The 27,919-nt window shown below is 41.1% G+C and overlaps 39 non-coding genes across 39 annotated transcripts; all 39 read right to left on the reverse strand.

The window, feature by feature from the left end:
- Positions 1-26: 26 nt before the first annotated feature.
- Positions 27-108, reverse strand: TRNAS-UGA (transfer RNA serine (anticodon UGA)). The gene has a single exon. It is a non-coding gene; the product is annotated as a tRNA-Ser (tRNA).
- Positions 109-779: 671 nt separating this feature from the next.
- TRNAS-UGA (transfer RNA serine (anticodon UGA)) lies at positions 780-861 on the reverse strand. The gene has a single exon. It is a non-coding gene; the product is annotated as a tRNA-Ser (tRNA).
- Positions 862-1,532: 671 nt separating this feature from the next.
- TRNAS-UGA (transfer RNA serine (anticodon UGA)) lies at positions 1,533-1,614 on the reverse strand. Its single transcript has one exon. It is a non-coding gene; the product is annotated as a tRNA-Ser (tRNA).
- A 671-nt stretch (positions 1,615-2,285) lies between these two features.
- On the reverse strand, positions 2,286-2,367 carry TRNAS-UGA (transfer RNA serine (anticodon UGA)). The gene has a single exon. It is a non-coding gene; the product is annotated as a tRNA-Ser (tRNA).
- A 671-nt stretch (positions 2,368-3,038) lies between these two features.
- Positions 3,039-3,120, reverse strand: TRNAS-UGA (transfer RNA serine (anticodon UGA)). Its single transcript has one exon. It is a non-coding gene; the product is annotated as a tRNA-Ser (tRNA).
- A 671-nt stretch (positions 3,121-3,791) lies between these two features.
- On the reverse strand, positions 3,792-3,873 carry TRNAS-UGA (transfer RNA serine (anticodon UGA)). The gene has a single exon. It is a non-coding gene; the product is annotated as a tRNA-Ser (tRNA).
- A 671-nt stretch (positions 3,874-4,544) lies between these two features.
- Positions 4,545-4,626, reverse strand: TRNAS-UGA (transfer RNA serine (anticodon UGA)). Its single transcript has one exon. It is a non-coding gene; the product is annotated as a tRNA-Ser (tRNA).
- A 429-nt stretch (positions 4,627-5,055) lies between these two features.
- TRNAS-UGA (transfer RNA serine (anticodon UGA)) lies at positions 5,056-5,137 on the reverse strand. The gene has a single exon. It is a non-coding gene; the product is annotated as a tRNA-Ser (tRNA).
- Positions 5,138-5,808: 671 nt separating this feature from the next.
- On the reverse strand, positions 5,809-5,890 carry TRNAS-UGA (transfer RNA serine (anticodon UGA)). The gene has a single exon. It is a non-coding gene; the product is annotated as a tRNA-Ser (tRNA).
- A 671-nt stretch (positions 5,891-6,561) lies between these two features.
- On the reverse strand, positions 6,562-6,643 carry TRNAS-UGA (transfer RNA serine (anticodon UGA)). Its single transcript has one exon. It is a non-coding gene; the product is annotated as a tRNA-Ser (tRNA).
- A 671-nt stretch (positions 6,644-7,314) lies between these two features.
- Positions 7,315-7,396, reverse strand: TRNAS-UGA (transfer RNA serine (anticodon UGA)). The gene has a single exon. It is a non-coding gene; the product is annotated as a tRNA-Ser (tRNA).
- Positions 7,397-8,067: 671 nt separating this feature from the next.
- TRNAS-UGA (transfer RNA serine (anticodon UGA)) lies at positions 8,068-8,148 on the reverse strand. The gene has a single exon. It is a non-coding gene; the product is annotated as a tRNA-Ser (tRNA).
- Positions 8,149-8,819: 671 nt separating this feature from the next.
- TRNAS-UGA (transfer RNA serine (anticodon UGA)) lies at positions 8,820-8,901 on the reverse strand. Its single transcript has one exon. It is a non-coding gene; the product is annotated as a tRNA-Ser (tRNA).
- A 671-nt stretch (positions 8,902-9,572) lies between these two features.
- TRNAS-UGA (transfer RNA serine (anticodon UGA)) lies at positions 9,573-9,654 on the reverse strand. Its single transcript has one exon. It is a non-coding gene; the product is annotated as a tRNA-Ser (tRNA).
- Positions 9,655-10,170: 516 nt separating this feature from the next.
- TRNAL-UAA (transfer RNA leucine (anticodon UAA)) lies at positions 10,171-10,252 on the reverse strand. Its single transcript has one exon. It is a non-coding gene; the product is annotated as a tRNA-Leu (tRNA).
- A 671-nt stretch (positions 10,253-10,923) lies between these two features.
- TRNAS-UGA (transfer RNA serine (anticodon UGA)) lies at positions 10,924-11,005 on the reverse strand. Its single transcript has one exon. It is a non-coding gene; the product is annotated as a tRNA-Ser (tRNA).
- Positions 11,006-11,676: 671 nt separating this feature from the next.
- TRNAS-UGA (transfer RNA serine (anticodon UGA)) lies at positions 11,677-11,758 on the reverse strand. Its single transcript has one exon. It is a non-coding gene; the product is annotated as a tRNA-Ser (tRNA).
- A 671-nt stretch (positions 11,759-12,429) lies between these two features.
- On the reverse strand, positions 12,430-12,511 carry TRNAS-UGA (transfer RNA serine (anticodon UGA)). The gene has a single exon. It is a non-coding gene; the product is annotated as a tRNA-Ser (tRNA).
- A 671-nt stretch (positions 12,512-13,182) lies between these two features.
- Positions 13,183-13,264, reverse strand: TRNAS-UGA (transfer RNA serine (anticodon UGA)). The gene has a single exon. It is a non-coding gene; the product is annotated as a tRNA-Ser (tRNA).
- Positions 13,265-13,935: 671 nt separating this feature from the next.
- TRNAS-UGA (transfer RNA serine (anticodon UGA)) lies at positions 13,936-14,017 on the reverse strand. Its single transcript has one exon. It is a non-coding gene; the product is annotated as a tRNA-Ser (tRNA).
- A 671-nt stretch (positions 14,018-14,688) lies between these two features.
- TRNAS-UGA (transfer RNA serine (anticodon UGA)) lies at positions 14,689-14,770 on the reverse strand. The gene has a single exon. It is a non-coding gene; the product is annotated as a tRNA-Ser (tRNA).
- A 516-nt stretch (positions 14,771-15,286) lies between these two features.
- Positions 15,287-15,368, reverse strand: TRNAL-UAA (transfer RNA leucine (anticodon UAA)). Its single transcript has one exon. It is a non-coding gene; the product is annotated as a tRNA-Leu (tRNA).
- A 671-nt stretch (positions 15,369-16,039) lies between these two features.
- Positions 16,040-16,121, reverse strand: TRNAS-UGA (transfer RNA serine (anticodon UGA)). Its single transcript has one exon. It is a non-coding gene; the product is annotated as a tRNA-Ser (tRNA).
- A 671-nt stretch (positions 16,122-16,792) lies between these two features.
- TRNAS-UGA (transfer RNA serine (anticodon UGA)) lies at positions 16,793-16,874 on the reverse strand. The gene has a single exon. It is a non-coding gene; the product is annotated as a tRNA-Ser (tRNA).
- A 671-nt stretch (positions 16,875-17,545) lies between these two features.
- On the reverse strand, positions 17,546-17,627 carry TRNAS-UGA (transfer RNA serine (anticodon UGA)). The gene has a single exon. It is a non-coding gene; the product is annotated as a tRNA-Ser (tRNA).
- Positions 17,628-18,298: 671 nt separating this feature from the next.
- TRNAS-UGA (transfer RNA serine (anticodon UGA)) lies at positions 18,299-18,380 on the reverse strand. Its single transcript has one exon. It is a non-coding gene; the product is annotated as a tRNA-Ser (tRNA).
- A 671-nt stretch (positions 18,381-19,051) lies between these two features.
- Positions 19,052-19,134, reverse strand: TRNAS-UGA (transfer RNA serine (anticodon UGA)). The gene has a single exon. It is a non-coding gene; the product is annotated as a tRNA-Ser (tRNA).
- A 670-nt stretch (positions 19,135-19,804) lies between these two features.
- On the reverse strand, positions 19,805-19,886 carry TRNAS-UGA (transfer RNA serine (anticodon UGA)). Its single transcript has one exon. It is a non-coding gene; the product is annotated as a tRNA-Ser (tRNA).
- A 671-nt stretch (positions 19,887-20,557) lies between these two features.
- Positions 20,558-20,639, reverse strand: TRNAS-UGA (transfer RNA serine (anticodon UGA)). Its single transcript has one exon. It is a non-coding gene; the product is annotated as a tRNA-Ser (tRNA).
- Positions 20,640-21,309: 670 nt separating this feature from the next.
- Positions 21,310-21,392, reverse strand: TRNAS-UGA (transfer RNA serine (anticodon UGA)). Its single transcript has one exon. It is a non-coding gene; the product is annotated as a tRNA-Ser (tRNA).
- A 671-nt stretch (positions 21,393-22,063) lies between these two features.
- TRNAS-UGA (transfer RNA serine (anticodon UGA)) lies at positions 22,064-22,145 on the reverse strand. The gene has a single exon. It is a non-coding gene; the product is annotated as a tRNA-Ser (tRNA).
- Positions 22,146-22,574: 429 nt separating this feature from the next.
- TRNAS-UGA (transfer RNA serine (anticodon UGA)) lies at positions 22,575-22,656 on the reverse strand. The gene has a single exon. It is a non-coding gene; the product is annotated as a tRNA-Ser (tRNA).
- Positions 22,657-23,327: 671 nt separating this feature from the next.
- TRNAS-UGA (transfer RNA serine (anticodon UGA)) lies at positions 23,328-23,408 on the reverse strand. The gene has a single exon. It is a non-coding gene; the product is annotated as a tRNA-Ser (tRNA).
- A 671-nt stretch (positions 23,409-24,079) lies between these two features.
- TRNAS-UGA (transfer RNA serine (anticodon UGA)) lies at positions 24,080-24,162 on the reverse strand. Its single transcript has one exon. It is a non-coding gene; the product is annotated as a tRNA-Ser (tRNA).
- Positions 24,163-24,833: 671 nt separating this feature from the next.
- Positions 24,834-24,915, reverse strand: TRNAS-UGA (transfer RNA serine (anticodon UGA)). The gene has a single exon. It is a non-coding gene; the product is annotated as a tRNA-Ser (tRNA).
- Positions 24,916-25,586: 671 nt separating this feature from the next.
- On the reverse strand, positions 25,587-25,667 carry TRNAS-UGA (transfer RNA serine (anticodon UGA)). Its single transcript has one exon. It is a non-coding gene; the product is annotated as a tRNA-Ser (tRNA).
- A 671-nt stretch (positions 25,668-26,338) lies between these two features.
- Positions 26,339-26,420, reverse strand: TRNAS-UGA (transfer RNA serine (anticodon UGA)). Its single transcript has one exon. It is a non-coding gene; the product is annotated as a tRNA-Ser (tRNA).
- A 671-nt stretch (positions 26,421-27,091) lies between these two features.
- Positions 27,092-27,173, reverse strand: TRNAS-UGA (transfer RNA serine (anticodon UGA)). Its single transcript has one exon. It is a non-coding gene; the product is annotated as a tRNA-Ser (tRNA).
- A 516-nt stretch (positions 27,174-27,689) lies between these two features.
- Positions 27,690-27,771, reverse strand: TRNAL-UAA (transfer RNA leucine (anticodon UAA)). Its single transcript has one exon. It is a non-coding gene; the product is annotated as a tRNA-Leu (tRNA).
- Between the last annotated feature and the right edge of the window lie 148 nt (positions 27,772-27,919).

Raw genomic sequence — 27,919 nt, forward strand, 5'->3', positions numbered from 1 at the left:
TTAATCTTTCAAAATATAGAGCCTAGCGCTGTGAACAGGATTTGAACCTATGCGGGGAGACCCCTTTGGATTTCAAGTCCAACGCCTTAACTACTCGGCCATCACAGCTTTCTCGGGAGTTGCGTTTCTCCGATGTCTCTGATTTCTGCAGTGTCTCCCATGTCTACTGGGTCCTTCAGTTTAGGGCTTTAGGATTGATTGTTAGATTATGTTTCTGATTGCCTACTGAGCTTTTGGTTTGGGCTCTTTGTCACTGTCTGTTACAGTTGCCTATTGAAAGGTCAGACCTGAGGTTTCCGAGAATGAAGGAGGAAACGGATATGCTGTCAGGTAAACACACAGTGTTATTTTTTAGGTTTCATAAGCATAAAGTTTAGGAGATACATTTCTGGGAAAATTCCCATAAAATATTCTACGGAGGACAGGATTTGAAGTTTGAAAGGGGGATCTCATTGGATTTCTTGTCCACATGGCCATCACATAACTCTTTACATATTTCTTACCATTTTAACCTGAAGGAAGAGATAGGGCAGGTCCAGAGGGTGGAAGTGAAAGGCTTTCTTTACATTACTTATACATCCCCTCACTATTGAGTTCGGGCAATCTTGCTCTCACCAGATTTCTCTCCCTCGGCGCATAAAATACACAGCTGTAAACAGAATTTGAACCTGTGCGGGAAAACCCCATTGCAAAATGAGTGTTGTTTTACTTAGCTCTCAAAACTTCTTTTGCTTGAACTTTCAATTGCAAGGTTTAATCTTTCAAAATAAAGAGCCTTGCGCTGTGAACAGGATTTGAACCTATGTGGGGAGACTCCATTGGATTTCAAGTCCAACGCCGTAACCACTCGGCCATCACAGCTTTCTCGAAAGGTGCATTTCTCCGATGTCTCTGATTTCTGCAGTGTCTCCCATGTCTACTGGGTCCTTCAGTTTAGGGCTTTAGGATTGATTGTTGGATTATGTTTCTGATTGCCTACTGAGCTTTTGGTTTGGGCTCTTTGTCACTGTCTGTTACAGTTGCCTATTGAAAGGTCAGACCTGAGGTTTCCGAGAATGAAGGAGGAAATGGATATGCTGTCAGGTAAACACACAGTGTTATTTTTTAGTTTTCATATGTATAAAGTTTTGGAGATACATTTCTGGGAAAATTCCCATGAAATATTCTACGGAGGACAGGATTTGAAGTTTGAAAGGGGGATCTCATTGGATTTCTTGTCCACTTGGCCATCACACAACTCTTTACATATTTCTTACCATTTTAACCTGAAGGAAGAGATAGGGTAGGTCCAGAGGGTGGATGTGAAAGGCTTTCTTTACATTACTTATACATCCCCTCACTATTGAGTTCGGGCAATCTTGCTCTCACCAGATTTCTCTCCCTCGGCGCATAAAATACACAGCTGTAAACAGAATTTGAACCTGTGCGGGGAAACCCCATTGCAAAATGAGTGTTGTTTTACTTAGCTCTCAAAACTTCTTTTGCTTGAACTTTCAATTGCAAGGTTTAATCTTTCAAAATAAAGAGCCTTGCGCTGTGAACAGGATTTGAACCTATGTGGGGAGACTCCATTGGATTTCAAGTCCAACGCCGTAACCACTCGGCCATCACAGCTTTCTCGAAAGGTGCATTTCTCCGATGTCTCTGATTTCTGCAGTGTCTCCCATGTCTACTGGGTCCTTCAGTTTAGGGCTTTAGGATTGATTGTTGGATTATGTTTCTGATTGCCTACTGAGCTTTTGGTTTGGGCTCTTTGTCACTGTCTGTTACAGTTGCCTATTGAAAGGTCAGACCTGAGGTTTCCGAGAATGAAGGAGGAAATGGATATGCTGTCAGGTAAACACACAGTGTTATTTTTTAGTTTTCATATGTATAAAGTTTTGGAGATACATTTCTGGGAAAATTCCCATGAAATATTCTACGGAGGACAGGATTTGAAGTTTGAAAGGGGGATCTCATTGGATTTCTTGTCCACTTGGCCATCACACAACTCTTTACATATTTCTTACCATTTTAACCTGAAGGAAGAGATAGGGTAGGTCCAGAGGGTGGATGTGAAAGGCTTTCTTTACATTACTTATACATCCCCTCACTATTGAGTTCGGGCAATCTTGCTCTCACCAGATTTCTCTCCCTCGGCGCATAAAATACACAGCTGTAAACAGAATTTGAACCTGTGCGGGGAAACCCCATTGCAAAATGAGTGTTGTTTTACTTAGCTCTCAAAACTTCTTTTGCTTGAACTTTCAATTGCAAGGTTTAATCTTTCAAAATATAGAGCCTAGCGCTGTGAACAGGATTTGAACCTATGTGGGGAGACCCCATTGGATTTCAAGTCCAACGCCTTAACCACTCGGCCATCACAGCTTTATTGGAAGTTGCATTTCTCTGATGTCTCTGATTTCTGCAGTGTCTTCCATGTCTACTGGGTCCTTCAGTTTAGGGCTTTAGGATTGATTGTTAGATTATGTTTCTGATTGCCTACTGAGCTTTTGGTTTGGGCTCTTTGTCACTGTCTGTTACAGTTGCCTATTGAAAGGTCAGACCTGAGGATTCCGAGAATGAAGGAGGAAACGGATATGCTGTCAGGTAAACATACAGTGTTATTTTTTAGGTTTCATAAGCATAATGTTTAGGAGATACATTTCTTGGAAAATTCCCATAAAATATTCTACGGAGGACAGGATTTGAAGTTTGAAAGGGAGATCTCATTGGATTTCTTGTCCACTTGGCCATCACATAACTCCTTACATATTTCTTAGCATTTTAACGTGACGGAAGAGATAGGGCAGGTCCAGAGGTTGGAAGTGAAAGGCTTTCTTTACATTACTTATACATCCCCTCACTATTGAGTTCGGGCAATCTTGCTCTCACCAGATTTCTCTCCCTCGGCGCATAAAATACACAGCTGTAAACATAATTTGAACCTGTGCGGGAAAACCCCATTGCAAAATGAGTGTTGTTTTACTTAGCTCTCAAAACTTCTTTTGCTTGATCTTTCAATTGCAAGGTTTAATCTTTCAAAATATAGAACCTATCGCTGTGAACAGGATTTGAACCTATGCGGAGAGAACCCATTGAATTTCAAGTCCAACGCCTTAACCACTCGGCCATCACAGCTTTCTCTGAAGTTGCATTTCTCTGATGTCTCTGATTTCTGCAGTGTCTCCCATGTCTACTGGGTCCTTCAGTTTAGGGCTTTAGGATTGATTGTTGGATTTTGTTTCTGATTGCCTACTGAGCTTTTGGTTTGGGCTCTTTGTCACTGTCTGTTACAGTTGCCTATTGAAAGGTCAGACCTGAGGTTTCCGAGAATGAAGGAGGAAACGGATATGCTGTCAGGAAAACATACAGTGTTATTTTTTAGGTTTCATATGTATAAAGTTTAGGAGATATATTTTTGGGATAATTCCCATGAAATATTCTACGGAGGATAGGATTTGAAGTTTGAAAGGGGGATCTTATTGGATTTCTTGTCCACTTGGTCATCACATAACTCTTTACATATTTCTTACCATTTTAACCAGAAGGAAGAGATAGGGTAGGTCCAGAGGGTGGATGTGAAAGGCTTTCTTTACATTACTTATACATCCCCTCACTATTGAGTTCGGGCAATCTTGCTCTCACCAGATTTCTCTCCCTCGGCGCATAAAATACACAGCTGTAAACAGAATTTGAACCTGTGCGGGGAAACCCCATTGCAAAATGAGTGTTGTTTTACTTAGCTCTCAAAACTTCTTTTGCTTGAACTTTCAATTGCAAGGTTTAATCTTTCAAAATATAGAGCCTAGCGCTGTGAACAGGATTTGAACCTATGTGGGGAGACCCCATTGGATTTCAAGTCCAACGCCTTAACCACTCGGCCATCACAGCTTTCTTGGAAGTTGTATTTCTCTGATGTCTCTGATTTCTGCAGTGTCTTCCATGTCTACTGGGTCCTTCAGTTTAGGGCTTTAGGATTGATTGTTAGATTATGTTTCTGATTGCCTACTGAGCTTTTGGTTTGGTCTCTTTGTCACTGTCTGTTACAGTTGCCTATTGAAAGGTCAGACCTGAGGATTCCGAGAATGAAGGAGGAAACGGATATGCTGTCAGGTAAACATACAGTGTTATTTTTTAGGTTTCATAAGCATAAAGTTTAGGAGATACATTTCTTGGAAAATTCCCATAAAATATTCTACGGAGGACAGGATTTGAAGTTTGAAAGGGAGATCTCATTGGATTTCTTGTCCACTTGGCCATCACATAACTCCTTACATATTTCTTAGCATTTTAACCTGACGGAAGAGATAGGGCAGGTCCAGAGGTTGGAAGTGAAAGGCTTTCTTTACATTACTTATACATCCCCTCACTATTGAGTTCGGGCAATCTTGCTCTCACCAGATTTCTCTCCCTCGGCGCATAAAATACACAGCTGTAAACAGAATTTGAACCTGTGCGGGAAAACCCCATTGCAAAATGAGTGTTGTTTTACTTAGCTCTCAAAACTTCTTTTGCTTGAAATTTCAATTGCAAGGTTTAATCTTTCAAAATATAGAGCTTAGCGCTGTGAATAGGATTTGAACCTATGTGGGGAGACCCCATTGGATTTCAAGTCCAACGCCTTAACCACTCGGCCATCACAGCTTTCTCGGAAGGTTCATTTCTCCGATGTCTCTGATTTCTGCAGGACAGGATTCTCCGACATTCTACGGAGGACAGGATTTGAAGTTTGAAAGGGGGATCTTATTGGATTTCTTGTCCACTTGGTCATCACATAACTCTTTACATATTTCTTACCATTTTAACCAGAAGGAAGAGATAGGGTAGGTCCAGAGGGTTGAAGTGAAAGGCTTTCTTTACATTACTTATACATCCCCTCACTATTGAGTTCGGGCAATCTTGCTCTCACCAGATTTCTCTCCCTCGGCGCATAAAATACACAGCTGTAAACAGAATTTGAACCTGTGCGGGAAAACCCCATTGCAAAATGAGTGTTGTTTTACTTAGCTCTCAAAACTTCTTTTGCTTGAAATTTCAATTGCAAGGTTTAATCTTTCAAAATATAGAGCCTAGCGCTGTGAACAGGATTTGAACCTATGTGGGGAGACCCCATTGGATTTCAAGTCCACCGCCTTAACCACTCGGCCATCACAGCTTTCTAGGAAGGTTCATTTCTCCGATGTCTCTGATTTCTGCAGTGTCTCCCATGTCTACTGGGTCCTTCAGTTTAGGGCTTTAGGATTTATTGTTGGATTATGTTTCTGATTGCCTACTGAGCTTTTGGTTTGGGCTCTTTGTCACTGTCTGTTACAGTTGTCTATTGAAAGGTCAGACCTGAGGTTTCCGAGAATGAAGGAGGAAATGGATATGCTGTCAGGTAAACACACAGTGTTATTTTTTAGTTTTCATATGTATAAAGTTTAGGAGATACATTTCTGGGAAAATTCCCATGAAATATTCTACGGAGGACAGGATTTGAAGTTTGAAAGCGGGATCTCATTGGATTGCTTGTCCACTTGGCCATCACGCAACTCTTTACATATTTCTTACCATTTTAACCTGAAGGAAGAGATAGGGTAGGTCCAGAGGGTGGATGTGAAAGGCTTTCTTTACATTACTTATACATCCCCTCACTATTGAGTTCGGGCAATCTTGCTCTCACCAGATTTCTCTCCCTCGGCGCATAAAATACACAGCTGTAATCAGAATTTGAACCTGTGCGGGAAAACCCCATTGCAAAATGAGTGTTGTTTTACTTAGCTCTCAAAACTTCTTTTGCTTGAACTTTCAATTGCAAGGTTTAATCTTTCAAAATATAGAGCCTAGCGCTGTGAACAGGATTTGAACCTACGCGGGGAGACCCCATCGGATTTCAAATCCAACGCCTTAACCACTCGGCCATCACAGCTTTCTCTGAAGTTGCATTTCTCTGATGTCTCTGATTTCTGCAGTGTCTCCCATGTCTACTGGGTCCTTCAGTTTAGGGCTTTAGGATTGATTGTTGGATTTTGTTTCTGATTGCCTACTGAGCTTTTGGTTTGGGCTCTTTGTCACTGTCTGTTACAGTTGCCTATTGAAAGGTCAGACCTGAGGTTTCCGAGAATGAAGGAGGAAACGGATATGCTGTCAGGAAAACATACAGTGTTATTTTTTAGGTTTCATATGTATAAAGTTTAGGAGATATATTTTTGGGATAATTCCCATGAAATATTCTACGGAGGACAGGATTTGAAGTTTGAAAGGGGGATCTTATTGGATTTCTTGTCCACTTGGTCATCACATAACTCTTTACATATTTCTTACCATTTTAACCAGAAGGAAGAGATAGGGTAGGTCCAGAGGGTGGAAGTGAAAGGCTTTCTTTACATTACTTATACATCCCCTCACTATTGAGTTCGGGCAATCTTGCTCTCACCAGATTCCTCTCCCTCGGCGCATAAAATACACCGCTGTAAACAGGATTTGAACCTGTGCGGGAAAACCCCATTGCAAAATGAGTGTTGTTTTACTTAGCTCTCAAAACTTATTTTGCTTGAACTTTCAATTGCAATTTTTAATATTTCAAAATATAGAGCCTAGCACTGTGAACAGGATTTGAAACTGTGCGGGGAGACCCCATTGGATTTCAAGTCCAACGCCTTAACCACTCGGCCATCACAGCTTTCTTGGAAGTTGTATTTCTCTGATGTCTCTGATTTCTGCAGTGTCTTCCATGTCTACTGGGTCCTTCAGTTTAGGGCTTTAGGATTGATTGTTAGATTATGTTTCTGATTGCCTACTGAGCTTTTGGTTTGGGCTCTTTGTCACTGTCTGTTACAGTTGCCTATTGAAAGGTCAGACCTGAGGTTTCCGAGAATGAAGGAGGAAACGGATATGCTGTCAGGTAAACATACAGTGTTATTTTTTAGGTTTCATAAGCATAAAGTTTAGGAGATACATTTCTTGGAAAATTCCCATAAAATATTCTACGGAGGACAGGATTTGAAGTTTGAAAGGGAGATCTCATTGGATTTCTTGTCCACTTGGTCATCACATAACTCTTTACATATTTCTTAGCATTTTAACGTGACGGAAGAGATAGGGCAGGTCCAGAGGTTGGAAGTGAAAGGCTTTCTTTACATTACTTATACATCCCCTCACTATTGAGTTCGGGCAATCTTGCTCTCACCAGATTTCTCTCCCTCGGCGCATAAAATACACAGCTGTAAACAGAATTTGAACCTGTGCGGGGAAACCCCATTGCAAAATGAGTGTTGTTTTACTTAGCTCTCAAAACTTCTTTTGCTTGAACTTTCAATTGCAAGGTTTAATTTTTCAAAATATAGAGCCTAGCGCTGTGAACAAGATTTGAACCTATGCGGGGAGACCGCATCGGATTTCAAGTCCAACACCTTAACCACTCGGCCATCACAGTTTTCTCGGAATTTGTGTTTCTCCGATGTCTCTGATTTCTGCAGTGTCTTCCATGTCTACTGGGTCCTTCAGTTTAGGGCTTTAGGATTGATTGTTAGATTATGTTTCTGATTGCCTACTGAGCTTTTGGTTTGGGCTCTTTGTCACTGTCTGTTACAGTTGCCTATTGAAAGGTCAGACCTGAGGATTCCGAGAATGAAGGAGGAAACGGATATGCTGTCAGGTAAACATACAGTGTTATTTTTTAGGTTTCATAAGCATAAAGTTTAGGAGATACATTTCTTGGAAAATTCCCATAAAATATTCTACGGAGGACAGGATTTGAAGTTTGAAAGGGGGATCTCATTGGATTTCTTGTCCACTTGGCCATCACATAACTCTTTACATATTTCTTAGCATTTTAACCTGAAGGAAGAGATAGGGCAGGTCCAGAGGGTCGAAGTGAAAGGCTTTCTTTACATTACTTATACATCCCCTCATTATTGAGTTCAGGTAATCTTGCTCTCACCAGATTCCTCTCCCTCGGCGCATAAAATACACCGCTGTAAACAGGATTTGAACCTGTGCGGGAAAACCCCATTGCAAAATGAGTGTTGTTTTACTTAGCTCTCAAAACTTATTTTGCTTGAACTTTCAATTGCAAGGTTTAATCTTTCAAAATATAGAGCCTAGCGCTGTGAACAGGATTTGAACCTATGTGGGGAGACCCATTGGATTTCAAGTCCAACGCCTTAACCACTCGGCCATCACAGCTTTCTTGGAAGTTGCATTTCTCTGATGTCTCTGATTTCTGCAGTGTCTTCCATGTCTACTGGGTCCTTCAGTTTAGGGCTTTAGGATTGATTGTTAGATTATGTTTCTGATTGCCTACTGAGCTTTTGGTTTGGGCTCTTTGTCACTGTCTGTTACAGTTGCCTATTGAAAGGTCAGACCTGAGGATTCCGAGAATGAAGGAGGAAACGGATATGCTGTCAGGTAAACATACAGTGTTATTTTTTAGGTTTCATAAGCATAAAGTTTAGGAGATACATTTCTTGGAAAATTCCCATAAAATATTCTACGGAGGACAGGATTTGAAGTTTGAAAGGGAGATCTCATTGGATTTCTTGTCCACTTGGCCATCACATAACTCCTTATATATTTCTTAGCATTTTAACGTGACGGAAGAGATAGGGCAGGTCCAGAGGTTGGAAGTGAAAGGCTTTCTTTACATTACTTATACATCCCCTCACTATTGAGTTCGGGCAATCTTGCTCTCACCAGATTTCTCTCCCTCGGCGCAAAAAATACACAGCTGTAAACAGAATTTGAACCTGTGCGGGAAAACCCCATTGCAAAATGAGTGTTGTTTTACTTAGCTCTCAAAACTTCTTTTGCTTGAACTTTCAATTGCAAGGTTTAATCTTTCAAAATATGGAGCCTAGCGCTGTGAACAGGATTTGAACCTATGTTGGGAAACCCCATTGGATTTCAAGTCCATCGCCTTCACCACTCGGCCATCACAGCTTTCTCGGAAGGTGCATTTCTCCGATGTCTCTGATTTCTGCAGTGTCTCCCATGTCTACTGGGTCCTTCAGTTTAGGGCTTTAGGATTGATTGTTGGATTATGTTTCTGATTGCCTACTGAGCTTTTGGTTTGGGCTCTTTGTCACTGTCTGTTACAGTTGCCTATTGAAAGGTCAGACCTGAGGATTCCGAGAATGAAGGAGGAAACGGATATGCTGTCAGGTAAACATACAGTGTTATTTTTTAGGTTTCATAAGCATAAAGTTTAGGAGATACATTTCTTGGAAAATTCCCATAAAATATTCTACGGAGGACAGGATTTGAAGTTTGAAAGGGAGATCTCATTGGATTTCTTGTCCACTTGGCCATCACGCAACTCTTTACATATTTCTTACCATTTTAACCTGAAGGAAGAGATAGGGTAGGTCCAGAGGGTGGATGTGAAAGGCTTTCTTTACATTACTTATACATCCCCTCACTATTGAGTTCGGGCAATCTTGCTCTCACCAGATTTCTCTCCCTCGGCGCATAAAATACACAGCTGTAATCAGAATTTGAACCTGTGCGGGAAAACCCCATTGCAAAATGAGTGTTGTTTTACTTAGCTCTCAAAACTTCTTTTGCTTGAACTTTCAATTGCAAGGTTTAATCTTTCAAAATAAAGAGCCTAGCGCTGTAAACAGGATTTGAACCTACGCGGGGAGACCCCATTAGATTTCAAGTCCAACGCCTTAACCACTCTGCCATCACAGCTTTCTCGGAAGTTGCATTTCTCTGATGTCTTTGATTTCTGCAGTGTCTCCCATGTCTACTGGGTCCTTCAGTTTAGGGCTTTAGGATTGATTGTTGGATTATGTTTCTGATTGCCTACTGAGCTTTTGGTTTGGGCTCTTTGTCACTGTCTGTTACAGTTGCCTATTGCCTATTGAAAGGGAGATCTCATTGGATTTCTTGTCCACTTGGCCATCACATAACTCCTTATATATTTCTTAGCATTTTAACGTGACGGAAGAGATAGGGCAGGTCCAGAGGTTGGAAGTGAAAGGCTTTCTTTACATTACTTATACATCCCCTCACTATTGAGTTCGGGCAATCTTGCTCTCACCAGATTTCTCTCCCTCGGCGCATAAAATACACAGCTGTAAACAGAATTTGAACCTGTGCGGGAAAACCACATTGCATAATGAGTGTTGTTTTACTTAGCTCTCAAAACTTCTTTTGCTTGAACTTTCAATTGCAATTTTGAATATTTCAAAATATAGAGCCTAGCACTGTGAACAGGATTTGAAACTGTGCGGGGAGACTCCATTGGATTTTAAGTCCAACGTCTTAACCACTCGGCCATCACAGCTTTCTCGGATGTTGCATTTCTCCGATGTCTCTGATTTCTGCAGTGTCTTCCATGTCTACTGGGTCCTTCAGTTTAGGGCTTTAGGATTGATTGTTGGATTATGTTTCTGATTGCCTACTGAGCTTTTGGTTTGGGCTCTTTGTCACTGTCTGTTACAGTTGCCTATTGAAAGGTCAGACCTGAGGTTTCCGAGAATGAAGGAGGAAATGGATATGCTGTCAGGTAAACACACAGTGTTATTTTTTAGTTTTCATATGTATAAAGTTTAGGAGATACATTTCTGGGAAAATTCCCATGAAATATTCTACGGAGGACAGGATTTGAAGTTTGAAAGGGGGATCTCATTGGATTTCTTGTCCACTTGGCCATCACACAACTCTTAACATATTTCTTACCATTTTAACCTGAAGGAAGAGATAGGGTAGGTCCAGAGGGTGGACGTGAAAGGCTTTCTTTACATTACTTATACATCCCCTCACTATTGAGTTCGGGCAATCTTGCTCTCACCAGATTTCTCTCCCTCGGCGCATAAAATACACAGCTGTAAACAGAATTTGAACCTGTGCGGGAAAACCCCATTGCAAAATGAGTGTTGTTTTACTTAGCTCTCAAAACTTCTTTTGCTTGAACTTTCAATTGCAAGGTTTAATCTTTCAAAATATAGAGCCTAGCGCTGTGAATAGGATTTGAACCTATGTGGGGAGACCCCATTGGATTTCAAGTCCATCGCCTTCACCACTCGGCCATCACAGCTTTCTCGGAAGGTGCATTTCTCCGATGTCTCTGATTTCTGCAGTGTCTCCCATGTCTACTGGGTCCTTCAGTTTAGGGCTTTAGGATTGATTGTTGGATTATGTTTCTGATTGCCTACTGAGCTTTTGGTTTGGGCTCTTTGTCACTGTCTGTTACAGTTGCCTATTGAAAGGTCAGACCTGAGGTTTCCGAGAATGAAGGAGGAAATGGATATGCTGTCAGGTAAACACACAGTGTTATTTTTTAGTTTTCATATGTATAAAGTTTAGGAGATACATTTCTGGGAAAATTCCCATGAAATATTCTACGGAGGACAGGATTTGAAGTTTGAAAGGGGGATCTCATTGGATTTCTTGTCCACTTGGCCATCACACAACTCTTTACATATTTCTTACCATTTTAACCTGAAGGAAGAGATAGGGTAGGTCCAGAGGGTGGATGTGAAAGGCTTTCTTTACATTACTTATACATCCCCTCACTATTGAGTTCGGGCAATCTTGCTCTCACCAGATTTCTCTCCCTCGGCGCATAAAATACACAGCTGTAAACAGAATTTGAACCTGTGCGGGAAAACCCCATTGCATAATGAGTGTTGTTTTACTTAGCTCTCAAAACTTCTTTTGCTTGAACTTTCAATTGCAAGGTTTAATCTTTCAAAATATAGAGCCTAGCGCTGTGAACAGGATTTGAACCTATGCGGGGAGACCCCTTTGGATTTCAAGTCCAACGCCTTAACTACTCGGCCATCACAGCTTTCTCGGGAGTTGCGTTTCTCCGATGTCTCTGATTTCTGCAGTGTCTCCCATGTCTACTGGGTCCTTCAGTTTAGGGCTTTAGGATTGATTGTTAGATTATGTTTCTGATTGCCTACTGAGCTTTTGGTTTGGGCTCTTTGTCACTGTCTGTTACAGTTGCCTATTGAAAGGTCAGACCTGAGGTTTCCGAGAATGAAGGAGGAAACGGATATGCTGTCAGGTAAACACACAGTGTTATTTTTTAGGTTTCATAAGCATAAAGTTTAGGAGATACATTTCTGGGAAAATTCCCATAAAATATTCTACGGAGGACAGGATTTGAAGTTTGAAAGGGGGATCTCATTGGATTTCTTGTCCACATGGCCATCACATAACTCTTTACATATTTCTTACCATTTTAACCTGAAGGAAGAGATAGGGCAGGTCCAGAGGGTGGAAGTGAAAGGCTTTCTTTACATTACTTATACATCCCCTCACTATTGAGTTCGGGCAATCTTGCTCTCACCAGATTTCTCTCCCTCGGCGCATAAAATACACAGCTGTAAACAGAATTTGAACCTGTGCGGGAAAACCCCATTGCAAAATGAGTGTTGTTTTACTTAGCTCTCAAAACTTCTTTTGCTTGAACTTTCAATTGCAAGGTTTAATCTTTCAAAATAAAGAGCCTTGCGCTGTGAACAGGATTTGAACCTATGTGGGGAGACTCCATTGGATTTCAAGTCCAACGCCGTAACCACTCGGCCATCACAGCTTTCTCGAAAGGTGCATTTCTCCGATGTCTCTGATTTCTGCAGTGTCTCCCATGTCTACTGGGTCCTTCAGTTTAGGGCTTTAGGATTGATTGTTGGATTATGTTTCTGATTGCCTACTGAGCTTTTGGTTTGGGCTCTTTGTCACTGTCTGTTACAGTTGCCTATTGAAAGGTCAGACCTGAGGTTTCCGAGAATGAAGGAGGAAATGGATATGCTGTCAGGTAAACACACAGTGTTATTTTTTAGTTTTCATATGTATAAAGTTTTGGAGATACATTTCTGGGAAAATTCCCATGAAATATTCTACGGAGGACAGGATTTGAAGTTTGAAAGGGGGATCTCATTGGATTTCTTGTCCACTTGGCCATCACACAACTCTTTACATATTTCTTACCATTTTAACCTGAAGGAAGAGATAGGGTAGGTCCAGAGGGTGGATGTGAAAGGCTTTCTTTACATTACTTATACATCCCCTCACTATTGAGTTCGGGCAATCTTGCTCTCACCAGATTTCTCTCCCTCGGCGCATAAAATACACAGCTGTAAACAGAATTTGAACCTGTGCGGGGAAACCCCATTGCAAAATGAGTGTTGTTTTACTTAGCTCTCAAAACTTCTTTTGCTTGAACTTTCAATTGCAAGGTTTAATCTTTCAAAATATAGAGCCTAGCGCTGTGAACAGGATTTTAACCTATGTGGGGAGACCCCATTGGATTTCAAGTCCAACGCCTTAACCACTCGGCCATCACAGCTTTATTGGAAGTTGCATTTCTCTGATGTCTCTGATTTCTGCAGTGTCTTCCATGTCTACTGGGTCCTTCAGTTTAGGGCTTTAGGATTGATTGTTAGATTATGTTTCTGATTGCCTACTGAGCTTTTGGTTTGGGCTCTTTGTCACTGTCTGTTACAGTTGCCTATTGAAAGGTCAGACCTGAGGATTCCGAGAATGAAGGAGGAAACGGATATGCTGTCAGGTAAACATACAGTGTTATTTTTTAGGTTTCATAAGCATAAAGTTTAGGAGATACATTTCTTGGAAAATTCCCATAAAATATTCTACGGAGGACAGGATTTGAAGTTTGAAAGGGAGATCTCATTGGATTTCTTGTCCACTTGGCCATCACATAACTCCTTATATATTTCTTAGCATTTTAACGTGACGGAAGAGATAGGGCAGGTCCAGAGGTTGGAAGTGAAAGGCTTTCTTTACATTACTTATACATCCCCTCACTATTGAGTTCGGGCAATCTTGCTCTCACCAGATTTCTCTCCCTCGGCGCATAAAATACACAGCTGTAAACAGAATTTGAACCTGTGCGGGAAAACCCCATTGCAAAATGAGTGTTGTTTTACTTAGCTCTCAAAACTTCTTTTGCTTGAACTTTCAATTGCAAGGTTTAATCTTTCAAAATATGGAGCCTAGCGCTGTGAACAGGATTTGAACCTATGTTGGGAAACCCCATTGGATTTCAAGTCCATCGCCTTCACCACTCGGCCATCACAGCTTTCTCGGAAGGTGCATTTCTCCGATGTCTCTGATTTCTGCAGTGTCTCCCATGTCTACTGGGTCCTTCAGTTTAGGGCTTTAGGATTGATTGTTGGATTATGTTTCTGATTGCCTACTGAGCTTTTGGTTTGGGCTCTTTGTCACTGTCTGTTACAGTTGCCTATTGAAAGGTCAGACCTGAGGATTCCGAGAATGAAGGAGGAAACGGATATGCTGTCAGGTAAACATACAGTGTTATTTTTTAGGTTTCATAAGCATAAAGTTTAGGAGATACATTTCTTGGAAAATTCCCATAAAATATTCTACGGAGGACAGGATTTGAAGTTTGAAAGGGAGATCTCATTGGATTTCTTGTCCACTTGGCCATCACGCAACTCTTTACATATTTCTTACCATTTTAACCTGAAGGAAGAGATAGGGTAGGTCCAGAGGGTGGATGTGAAAGGCTTTCTTTACATTACTTATACATCCCCTCACTATTGAGTTCGGGCAATCTTGCTCTCACCAGATTTCTCTCCCTCGGCGCATAAAATACACAGCTGTAATCAGAATTTGAACCTGTGCGGGAAAACCCCATTGCAAAATGAGTGTTGTTTTACTTAGCTCTCAAAACTTCTTTTGCTTGAACTTTCAATTGCAAGGTTTAATCTTTCAAAATAAAGAGCCTAGCGCTGTAAACAGGATTTGAACCTACGCGGGGAGACCCCATTAGATTTCAAGTCCAACGCCTTAACCACTCTGCCATCACAGCTTTCTCGGAAGTTGCATTTCTCTGATGTCTTTGATTTCTGCAGTGTCTCCCATGTCTACTGGGTCCTTCAGTTTAGGGCTTTAGGATTGATTGTTGGATTATGTTTCTGATTGCCTACTGAGCTTTTGGTTTGGGCTCTTTGTCACTGTCTGTTACAGTTGCCTATTGCCTATTGAAAGGGAGATCTCATTGGATTTCTTGTCCACTTGGCCATCACATAACTCCTTATATATTTCTTAGCATTTTAACGTGACGGAAGAGATAGGGCAGGTCCAGAGGTTGGAAGTGAAAGGCTTTCTTTACATTACTTATACATCCCCTCACTATTGAGTTCGGGCAATCTTGCTCTCACCAGATTTCTCTCCCTCGGCGCATAAAATACACAGCTGTAAACAGAATTTGAACCTGTGCGGGAAAACCACATTGCATAATGAGTGTTGTTTTACTTAGCTCTCAAAACTTCTTTTGCTTGAACTTTCAATTGCAATTTTGAATATTTCAAAATATAGAGCCTAGCACTGTGAACAGGATTTGAAACTGTGCGGGGAGACTCCATTGGATTTTAAGTCCAACGTCTTAACCACTCGGCCATCACAGCTTTCTCGGATGTTGCATTTCTCCGATGTCTCTGATTTCTGCAGTGTCTTCCATGTCTACTGGGTCCTTCAGTTTAGGGCTTTAGGATTGATTGTTGGATTATGTTTCTGATTGCCTACTGAGCTTTTGGTTTGGGCTCTTTGTCACTGTCTGTTACAGTTGCCTATTGAAAGGTCAGACCTGAGGTTTCCGAGAATGAAGGAGGAAATGGATATGCTGTCAGGTAAACACACAGTGTTATTTTTTAGTTTTCATATGTATAAAGTTTAGGAGATACATTTCTGGGAAAATTCCCATGAAATATTCTACGGAGGACAGGATTTGAAGTTTGAAAGGGGGATCTCATTGGATTTCTTGTCCACTTGGCCATCACACAACTCTTAACATATTTCTTACCATTTTAACCTGAAGGAAGAGATAGGGTAGGTCCAGAGGGTGGACGTGAAAGGCTTTCTTTACATTACTTATACATCCCCTCACTATTGAGTTCGGGCAATCTTGCTCTCACCAGATTTCTCTCCCTCGGCGCATAAAATACACAGCTGTAAACAGAATTTGAACCTGTGCGGGAAAACCCCATTGCAAAATGAGTGTTGTTTTACTTAGCTCTCAAAACTTCTTTTGCTTGAACTTTCAATTGCAAGGTTTAATCTTTCAAAATATAGAGCCTAGCGCTGTGAATAGGATTTGAACCTATGTGGGGAGACCCCATTGGATTTCAAGTCCATCGCCTTCACCACTCGGCCATCACAGCTTTCTCGGAAGGTGCATTTCTCCGATGTCTCTGATTTCTGCAGTGTCTCCCATGTCTACTGGGTCCTTCAGTTTAGGGCTTTAGGATTGATTGTTGGATTATGTTTCTGATTGCCTACTGAGCTTTTGGTTTGGGCTCTTTGTCACTGTCTGTTACAGTTGCCTATTGAAAGGTCAGACCTGAGGTTTCCGAGAATGAAGGAGGAAATGGATATGCTGTCAGGTAAACACACAGTGTTATTTTTTAGTTTTCATATGTATAAAGTTTAGGAGATACATTTCTGGGAAAATTCCCATGAAATATTCTACGGAGGACAGGATTTGAAGTTTGAAAGGGGGATCTCATTGGATTTCTTGTCCACTTGGCCATCACACAACTCTTTACATATTTCTTACCATTTTAACCTGAAGGAAGAGATAGGGTAGGTCCAGAGGGTGGATGTGAAAGGCTTTCTTTACATTACTTATACATCCCCTCACTATTGAGTTCGGGCAATCTTGCTCTCACCAGATTTCTCTCCCTCGGCGCATAAAATACACAGCTGTAAACAGAATTTGAACCTGTGCGGGAAAACCCCATTGCATAATGAGTGTTGTTTTACTTAGCTCTCAAAACTTCTTTTGCTTGAACTTTCAATTGCAAGGTTTAATCTTTCAAAATATAGAGCCTAGCGCTGTGAACAGGATTTGAACCTATGCGGGGAGACCCCTTTGGATTTCAAGTCCAACGCCTTAACTACTCGGCCATCACAGCTTTCTCGGGAGTTGCGTTTCTCCGATGTCTCTGATTTCTGCAGTGTCTCCCATGTCTACTGGGTCCTTCAGTTTAGGGCTTTAGGATTGATTGTTAGATTATGTTTCTGATTGCCTACTGAGCTTTTGGTTTGGGCTCTTTGTCACTGTCTGTTACAGTTGCCTATTGAAAGGTCAGACCTGAGGTTTCCGAGAATGAAGGAGGAAACGGATATGCTGTCAGGTAAACACACAGTGTTATTTTTTAGGTTTCATAAGCATAAAGTTTAGGAGATACATTTCTGGGAAAATTCCCATAAAATATTCTACGGAGGACAGGATTTGAAGTTTGAAAGGGGGATCTCATTGGATTTCTTGTCCACATGGCCATCACATAACTCTTTACATATTTCTTACCATTTTAACCTGAAGGAAGAGATAGGGCAGGTCCAGAGGGTGGAAGTGAAAGGCTTTCTTTACATTACTTATACATCCCCTCACTATTGAGTTCGGGCAATCTTGCTCTCACCAGATTTCTCTCCCTCGGCGCATAAAATACACAGCTGTAAACAGAATTTGAACCTGTGCGGGAAAACCCCATTGCAAAATGAGTGTTGTTTTACTTAGCTCTCAAAACTTCTTTTGCTTGAACTTTCAATTGCAAGGTTTAATCTTTCAAAATAAAGAGCCTTGCGCTGTGAACAGGATTTGAACCTATGTGGGGAGACTCCATTGGATTTCAAGTCCAACGCCGTAACCACTCGGCCATCACAGCTTTCTCGAAAGGTGCATTTCTCCGATGTCTCTGATTTCTGCAGTGTCTCCCATGTCTACTGGGTCCTTCAGTTTAGGGCTTTAGGATTGATTGTTGGATTATGTTTCTGATTGCCTACTGAGCTTTTGGTTTGGGCTCTTTGTCACTGTCTGTTACAGTTGCCTATTGAAAGGTCAGACCTGAGGTTTCCGAGAATGAAGGAGGAAATGGATATGCTGTCAGGTAAACACACAGTGTTATTTTTTAGTTTTCATATGTATAAAGTTTTGGAGATACATTTCTGGGAAAATTCCCATGAAATATTCTACGGAGGACAGGATTTGAAGTTTGAAAGGGGGATCTCATTGGATTTCTTGTCCACTTGGCCATCACACAACTCTTTACATATTTCTTACCATTTTAACCTGAAGGAAGAGATAGGGTAGGTCCAGAGGGTGGATGTGAAAGGCTTTCTTTACATTACTTATACATCCCCTCACTATTGAGTTCGGGCAATCTTGCTCTCACCAGATTTCTCTCCCTCGGCGCATAAAATACACAGCTGTAAACAGAATTTGAACCTGTGCGGGGAAACCCCATTGCAAAATGAGTGTTGTTTTACTTAGCTCTCAAAACTTCTTTTGCTTGAACTTTCAATTGCAAGGTTTAATCTTTCAAAATATAGAGCCTAGCGCTGTGAACAGGATTTTAACCTATGTGGGGAGACCCCATTGGATTTCAAGTCCAACGCCTTAACCACTCGGCCATCACAGCTTTATTGGAAGTTGCATTTCTCTGATGTCTCTGATTTCTGCAGTGTCTTCCATGTCTACTGGGTCCTTCAGTTTAGGGCTTTAGGATTGATTGTTAGATTATGTTTCTGATTGCCTACTGAGCTTTTGGTTTGGGCTCTTTGTCACTGTCTGTTACAGTTGCCTATTGAAAGGTCAGACCTGAGGATTCCGAGAATGAAGGAGGAAACGGATATGCTGTCAGGTAAACATACAGTGTTATTTTTTAGGTTTCATAAGCATAATGTTTAGGAGATACATTTCTTGGAAAATTCCCATAAAATATTCTACGGAGGACAGGATTTGAAGTTTGAAAGGGAGATCTCATTGGATTTCTTGTCCACTTGGCCATCACATAACTCCTTACATATTTCTTAGCATTTTAACGTGACGGAAGAGATAGGGCAGGTCCAGAGGTTGGAAGTGAAAGGCTTTCTTTACATTACTTATACATCCCCTCACTATTGAGTTCGGGCAATCTTGCTCTCACCAGATTTCTCTCCCTCGGCGCATAAAATACACAGCTGTAAACAGAATTTGAACCTGTGCGGGAAAACCCCATTGCAAAATGAGTGTTGTTTTACTTAGCTCTCAAAACTTCTTTTGCTTGATCTTTCAATTGCAAGGTTTAATCTTTCAAAATATAGAACCTATCGCTGTGAACAGGATTTGAACCTATGCGGAGAGAACCCATTGAATTTCAAGTCCAACGCCTTTAACCACTCGGCCATCACAGCTTTCTCTGAAGTTGCATTTCTCTGATGTCTCTGATTTCTGCAGTGTCTCCCATGTCTACTGGGTCCTTCAGTTTAGGGCTTTAGGATTGATTGTTGGATTTTGTTTCTGATTGCCTACTGAGCTTTTGGTTTGGGCTCTTTGTCACTGTCTGTTACAGTTGCCTATTGAAAGGTCAGACCTGAGGTTTCCGAGAATGAAGGAGGAAACGGATATGCTGTCAGGAAAACATACAGTGTTATTTTTTAGGTTTCATATGTATAAAGTTTAGGAGATATATTTTGGGATAATTCCCATGAAATATTCTACGGAGGATAGGATTTGAAGTTTGAAAGGGGGATCTTATTGGATTTCTTGTCCACTTGGTCATCACATAACTCTTTACATATTTCTTACCATTTTAACCAGAAGGAAGAGATAGGGTAGGTACAGAGGGTGGATGTGAAAGGCTTTCTTTACATTACTTATACATCCCCTCACTATTGAGTTCGGGCAATCTTGCTCTCACCAGATTTCTCTCCCTCGGCGCATAAAATACACAGCTGTAAACAGAATTTGAACCTGTGCGGGGAAACCCCATTGCAAAATGAGTGTTGTTTTACTTAGCTCTCAAAACTTCTTTTGCTTGAACTTTCAATTGCAAGGTTTAATCTTTCAAAATATAGAGCCTAGCGCTGTGAACAGGATTTGAACCTATGTGGGGAGACCCCATTGGATTTCAAGTCCAACGCCTTAACCACTCGGCCATCACAGCTTTATTGGAAGTTGCATTTCTCTGATGTCTCTGATTTCTGCAGTGTCTTCCATGTCTACTGGGTCCTTCAGTTTAGGGCTTTAGGATTGATTGTTAGATTATGTTTCTGATTGCCTACTGAGCTTTTGGTTTGGGCTCTTTGTCACTGTCTGTTACAGTTGCCTATTGAAAGGTCAGACCTGAGGATTCCGAGAATGAAGGAGGAAACGGATATGCTGTCAGGTAAACATACAGTGTTATTTTTTAGGTTTCATAAGCATAATGTTTAGGAGATACATTTCTTGGAAAATTCCCATAAAATATTCTACGGAGGACAGGATTTGAAGTTTGAAAGGGAGATCTCATTGGATTTCTTGTCCACTTGGCCATCACATAACTCCTTACATATTTCTTAGCATTTTAACGTGACGGAAGAGATAGGGCAGGTCCAGAGGTTGGAAGTGAAAGGCTTTCTTTACATTACTTATACATCCCCTCACTATTGAGTTCGGGCAATCTTGCTCTCACCAGATTTCTCTCCCTCGGCGCATAAAATACACAGCTGTAAACATAATTTGAACCTGTGCGGGAAAACCCCATTGCAAAATGAGTGTTGTTTTACTTAGCTCTCAAAACTTCTTTTGCTTGATCTTTCAATTGCAAGGTTTAATCTTTCAAAATATAGAACCTATCGCTGTGAACAGGATTTGAACCTATGCGGAGAGAACCCATTGAATTTCAAGTCCAACGCCTTAACCACTCGGCCATCACAGCTTTCTCTGAAGTTGCATTTCTCTGATGTCTCTGATTTCTGCAGTGTCTCCCATGTCTACTGGGTCCTTCAGTTTAGGGCTTTAGGATTGATTGTTGGATTTTGTTTCTGATTGCCTACTGAGCTTTTGGTTTGGGCTCTTTGTCACTGTCTGTTACAGTTGCCTATTGAAAGGTCAGACCTGAGGTTTCCGAGAATGAAGGAGGAAACGGATATGCTGTCAGGAAAACATACAGTGTTATTTTTTAGGTTTCATATGTATAAAGTTTAGGAGATATATTTTTGGGATAATTCCCATGAAATATTCTACGGAGGATAGGATTTGAAGTTTGAAAGGGGGATCTTATTGGATTTCTTGTCCACTTGGTCATCACATAACTCTTTACATATTTCTTACCATTTTAACCAGAAGGAAGAGATAGGGTAGGTCCAGAGGGTGGATGTGAAAGGCTTTCTTTACATTACTTATACATCCCCTCACTATTGAGTTCGGGCAATCTTGCTCTCACCAGATTTCTCTCCCTCGGCGCATAAAATACACAGCTGTAAACAGAATTTGAACCTGTGCGGGGAAACCCCATTGCAAAATGAGTGTTGTTTTACTTAGCTCTCAAAACTTCTTTTGCTTGAACTTTCAATTGCAAGGTTTAATCTTCAAAATATAGAGCCTAGCGCTGGTGAACAGGATTTGAACCTATGTGGGGAGACCCCATTGGATTTCAAGTCCAACGCCTTAACCACTCGGCCATCACAGCTTTCTTGGAAGTTGTATTTCTCTGATGTCTCTGATTTCTGCAGTGTCTTCCATGTCTACTGGGTCCTTCAGTTTAGGGCTTTAGGATTGATTGTTAGATTATGTTTCTGATTGCCTACTGAGCTTTTGGTTTGGTCTCTTTGTCACTGTCTGTTACAGTTGCCTATTGAAAGGTCAGACCTGAGGATTCCGAGAATGAAGGAGGAAACGGATATGCTGTCAGGTAAACATACAGTGTTATTTTTTAGGTTTCATAAGCATAAAGTTTAGGAGATACATTTCTTGGAAAATTCCCATAAAATATTCTACGGAGGACAGGATTTGAAGTTTGAAAGGGAGATCTCATTGGATTTCTTGTCCACTTGGCCATCACATAACTCCTTACATATTTCTTAGCATTTTAACCTGACGAAAGAGATAGGGCAGGTCCAGAGGTTGGAAGTGAAAGGCTTTCTTTACATTACTTATACATCCCCTCACTATTGAGTTCGGGCAATCTTGCTCTCACCAGATTTCTCTCCCTCGGCGCATAAAATACACAGCTGTAAACAGAATTTGAACCTGTGCGGGAAAACCCCATTGCAAAATGAGTGTTGTTTTACTTAGCTCTCAAAACTTCTTTTGCTTGAAATTTCAATTGCAAGGTTTAATCTTTCAAAATATAGAGCTTAGCGCTGTGAATAGGATTTGAACCTATGTGGGGAGACCCCATTGGATTTCAAGTCCAACGCCTTAACCACTCTGCCATCACAGCTTTCTCGGAAGGTTCATTTCTCCGATGTCTCTGATTTCTGCAGGACAGGATTCTCCGACATTCTACGGAGGACAGGATTTGAAGTTTGAAAGGGGGATCTTATTGGATTTCTTGTCCACTTGGTCATCACATAACTCTTTACATATTTCTTACCATTTTAACCAGAAGGAAGAGATAGGGTAGGTCCAGAGGGTTGAAGTGAAAGGCTTTCTTTACATTACTTATACATCCCCTCACTATTGAGTTCGGGCAATCTTGCTCTCACCAGATTTCTCTCCCTCGGCGCATAAAATACACAGCTGTAAACAGAATTTGAACCTGTGCGGGAAAACCCCATTGCAAAATGAGTGTTGTTTTACTTAGCTCTCAAAACTTCTTTTGCTTGAAATTTCAATTGCAAGGTTTAATCTTTCAAAATATAGAGCCTAGCGCTGTGAACAGGATTTGAACCTATGTGGGGAGACCCCATTGGATTTCAAGTCCACCGCCTTAACCACTCGGCCATCACAGCTTTCTAGGAAGGTTCATTTCTCCGATGTCTCTGATTTCTGCAGTGTCTCCCATGTCTACTGGGTCCTTCAGTTTAGGGCTTTAGGATTTATTGTTGGATTATGTTTCTGATTGCCTACTGAGCTTTTGGTTTGGGCTCTTTGTCACTGTCTGTTACAGTTGTCTATTGAAAGGTCAGACCTGAGGTTTCCGAGAATGAAGGAGGAAATGGATATGCTGTCAGGTAAACACACAGTGTTATTTTTTAGTTTTCATATGTATAAAGTTTAGGAGATACATTTCTGGGAAAATTCCCATGAAATATTCTACGGAGGACAGGATTTGAAGTTTGAAAGCGGGATCTCATTGGATTGCTTGTCCACTTGGCCATCACGCAACTCTTTACATATTTCTTACCATTTTAACCTGAAGGAAGAGATAGGGTAGGTCCAGAGGGTGGATGTGAAAGGCTTTCTTTACATTACTTATACATCCCCTCACTATTGAGTTCGGGCAATCTTGCTCTCACCAGATTTCTCTCCCTCGGCGCATAAAATACACAGCTGTAATCAGAATTTGAACCTGTGCGGGAAAACCCCATTGCAAAATGAGTGTTGTTTTACTTAGCTCTCAAAACTTCTTTTGCTTGAACTTTCAATTGCAAGGTTTAATCTTTCAAAATATAGAGCCTAGCGCTGTGAACAGGATTTGAACCTACGCGGGAGACCCCATCGGATTTCAAATCCAACGCCTTAACCACTCGGCCATCACAGCTTTCTCTGAAGTTGCATTTCTCTGATGTCTCTGATTTCTGCAGTGTCTCCCATGTCTACTGGGTCCTTCAGTTTAGGGCTTTAGGATTGATTGTTGGATTTTGTTTCTGATTGCCTACTGAGCTTTTGGTTTGGGCTCTTTGTCACTGTCTGTTACAGTTGCCTATTGAAAGGTCAGACCTGAGGTTTCCGAGAATGAAGGAGGAAACGGATATGCTGTCAGGAAAACATACAGTGTTATTTTTTAGGTTTCATATGTATAAAGTTTAGGAGATATATTTTTGGGATAATTCCCATGAAATATTCTACGGAGGACAGGATTTGAAGTTTGAAAGGGGGATCTTATTGGATTTCTTGTCCACTTGGTCATCACATAACTCTTTACATATTTCTTACCATTTTAACCAGAAGGAAGAGATAGGGTAGGTCCAGAGGGTGGAAGTGAAAGGCTTTCTTTACATTACTTATACATCCCCTCACTATTGAGTTCGGGCAATCTTGCTCTCACCAGATTCCTCTCCCTCGGCGCATAAAATACACCGCTGTAAACAGGATTTGAACCTGTGCGGGAAAACCCCATTGCAAAATGAGTGTTGTTTTACTTAGCTCTCAAAACTTATTTTGCTTGAACTTTCAATTGCAATTTTTAATATTTCAAAATATAGAGCCTAGCACTGTGAACAGGATTTGAAACTGTGCGGGGAGACCCCCATTGGATTTCAAGTCCAACGCCTTAACCACTCGGCCATCACAGCTTTCTTGGAAGTTGTATTTCTCTGATGTCTCTGATTTCTGCAGTGTCTTCCATGTCTACTGGGTCCTTCAGTTTAGGGCTTTAGGATTGATTGTTAGATTATGTTTCTGATTGCCTACTGAGCTTTTGGTTTGGGCTCTTTGTCACTGTCTGTTACAGTTGCCTATTGAAAGGTCAGACCTGAGGTTTCCGAGAATGAAGGAGGAAACGGATATGCTGTCAGGTAAACATACAGTGTTATTTTTTAGGTTTCATAAGCATAAAGTTTAGGAGATACATTTCTTGGAAAATTCCCATAAAATATTCTACGGAGGACAGGATTTGAAGTTTGAAAGGGAGATCTCATTGGATTTCTTGTCCACTTGGTCATCACATAACTCTTTACATATTTCTTAGCATTTTAACGTGACGGAAGAGATAGGGCAGGTCCAGAGGTTGGAAGTGAAAGGCTTTCTTTACATTACTTATACATCCCCTCACTATTGAGTTCGGGCAATCTTGCTCTCACCAGATTTCTCTCCCTCGGCGCATAAAATACACAGCTGTAAACAGAATTTGAACCTGTGCGGGGAAACCCCATTGCAAAATGAGTGTTGTTTTACTTAGCTCTCAAAACTTCTTTTGCTTGAACTTTCAATTGCAAGGTTTAATTTTTCAAAATATAGAGCCTAGCGCTGTGAACAAGATTTGAACCTATGCGGGGAGACCGCATCGGATTTCAAGTCCAACACCTTAACCACTCGGCCATCACAGTTTTCTCGGAATTTGTGTTTCTCCGATGTCTCTGATTTCTGCAGTGTCTTCCATGTCTACTGGGTCCTTCAGTTTAGGGCTTTAGGATTGATTGTTAGATTATGTTTCTGATTGCCTACTGAGCTTTTGGTTTGGGCTCTTTGTCACTGTCTGTTACAGTTGCCTATTGAAAGGTCAGACCTGAGGATTCCGAGAATGAAGGAGGAAACGGATATGCTGTCAGGTAAACATACAGTGTTATTTTTTAGGTTTCATAAGCATAAAGTTTAGGAGATACATTTCTTGGAAAATTCCCATAAAATATTCTACGGAGGACAGGATTTGAAGTTTGAAAGGGGGATCTCATTGGATTTCTTGTCCACTTGGCCATCACATAACTCTTTACATATTTCTTAGCATTTTAACCTGAAGGAAGAGATAGGGCAGGTCCAGAGGGTCGAAGTGAAAGGCTTTCTTTACATTACTTATACATCCCCTCATTATTGAGTTCAGGTAATCTTGCTCTCACCAGATTCCTCTCCCTCGGCGCATAAAATACACCGCTGTAAACAGGATTTGAACCTGTGCGGGAAAACCCCATTGCAAAATGAGTGTTGTTTTACTTAGCTCTCAAAACTTATTTTGCTTGAACTTTCAATTGCAAGGTTTAATCTTTCAAAATATAGAGCCTAGCGCTGTGAACAGGATTTGAACCTATGTGGGGAGACCCATTGGATTTCAAGTCCAACGCCTTAACCACTCGGCCATCACAGCTTTCTTGGAAGTTGCATTTCTCTGATGTCTCTGATTTCTGCAGTGTCTTCCATGTCTACTGGGTCCTTCAGTTTAGGGCTTTAGGATTGATTGTTAGATTATGTTTCTGATTGCCTACTGAGCTTTTGGTTTGGGCTCTTTGTCACTGTCTGTTACAGTTGCCTATTGAAAGGTCAGACCTGAGGATTCCGAGAATGAAGGAGGAAACGGATATGCTGTCAGGTAAACATACAGTGTTATTTTTTAGGTTTCATAAGCATAAAGTTTAGGAGATACATTTCTTGGAAAATTCCCATAAAATATTCTACGGAGGACAGGATTTGAAGTTTGAAAGGGAGATCTCATTGGATTTCTTGTCCACTTGGCCATCACATAACTCCTTATATATTTCTTAGCATTTTAACGTGACGGAAGAGATAGGGCAGGTCCAGAGGTTGGAAGTGAAAGGCTTTCTTTACATTACTTATACATCCCCTCACTATTGAGTTCGGGCAATCTTGCTCTCACCAGATTTCTCTCCCTCGGCGCATAAAATACACAGCTGTAAACAGAATTTGAACCTGTGCGGGAAAACCCCATTGCAAAATGAGTGTTGTTTTACTTAGCTCTCAAAACTTCTTTTGCTTGAACTTTCAATTGCAAGGTTTAATCTTTCAAAATATGGAGCCTAGCGCTGTGAACAGGATTTGAACCTATGTTGGGAAACCCCATTGGATTTCAAGTCCATCGCCTTCACCACTCGGCCATCACAGCTTTCTCGGAAGGTGCATTTCTCCGATGTCTCTGATTTCTGCAGTGTCTCCCATGTCTACTGGGTCCTTCAGTTTAGGGCTTTAGGATTGATTGTTGGATTATGTTTCTGATTGCCTACTGAGCTTTTGGTTTGGGCTCTTTGTCACTGTCTGTTACAGTTGCCTATTGAAAGGTCAGACCTGAGGATTCCGAGAATGAAGGAGGAAACGGATATGCTGTCAGGTAAACATACAGTGTTATTTTTTAGGTTTCATAAGCATAAAGTTTAGGAGATACATTTCTTGGAAAATTCCCATAAAATATTCTACGGAGGACAGGATTTGAAGTTTGAAAGGGAGATCTCATTGGATTTCTTGTCCACTTGGCCATCACGCAACTCTTTACATATTTCTTACCATTTTAACCTGAAGGAAGAGATAGGGTAGGTCCAGAGGGTGGATGTGAAAGGCTTTCTTTACATTACTTATACATCCCCTCACTATTGAGTTCGGGCAATCTTGCTCTCACCAGATTTCTCTCCCTCGGCGCATAAAATACACAGCTGTAATCAGAATTTGAACCTGTGCGGGAAAACCCCATTGCAAAATGAGTGTTGTTTTACTTAGCTCTCAAAACTTCTTTTGCTTGAACTTTCAATTGCAAGGTTTAATCTTTCAAAATAAAGAGCCTAGCGCTGTAAACAGGATTTGAACCTACGCGGGGAGACCCCATTAGATTTCAAGTCCAACGCCTTAACCACTCTGCCATCACAGCTTTCTCGGAAGTTGCATTTCTCTGATGTCTTTGATTTCTGCAGTGTCTCCCATGTCTACTGGGTCCTTCAGTTTAGGGCTTTAGGATTGATTGTTGGATTATGTTTCTGATTGCCTACTGAGCTTTTGGTTTGGGCTCTTTGTCACTGTCTGTTACAGTTGCCTATTGCCTATTGAAAGGGAGATCTCATTGGATTTCTTGTCCACTTGGCCATCACATAACTCCTTATATATTTCTTAGCATTTTAACGTGACGGAAGAGATAGGGCAGGTCCAGAGGTTGGAAGTGAAAGGCTTTCTTTACATTACTTATACATCCCCTCACTATTGAGTTCGGGCAATCTTGCTCTCACCAGATTTCTCTCCCTCGGCGCATAAAATACACAGCTGTAAACAGAATTTGAACCTGTGCGGGAAAACCACATTGCATAATGAGTGTTGTTTTACTTAGCTCTCAAAACTTCTTTTGCTTGAACTTTCAATTGCAATTTTGAATATTTCAAAATATAGAGCCTAGCACTGTGAACAGGATTTGAAACTGTGCGGGGAGACTCCATTGGATTTTAAGTCCAACGTCTTAACCACTCGGCCATCACAGCTTTCTCGGATGTTGCATTTCTCCGATGTCTCTGATTTCTGCAGTGTCTTCCATGTCTACTGGGTCCTTCAGTTTAGGGCTTTAGGATTGATTGTTGGATTATGTTTCTGATTGCCTACTGAGCTTTTGGTTTGGGCTCTTTGTCACTG

The sequence above is a fragment of the Hyla sarda genome, chromosome 4 (genome assembly GCF_029499605.1).
Source record: "Hyla sarda isolate aHylSar1 chromosome 4, aHylSar1.hap1, whole genome shotgun sequence".
NCBI lineage: Eukaryota > Metazoa > Chordata > Amphibia > Anura > Hylidae > Hyla > Hyla sarda.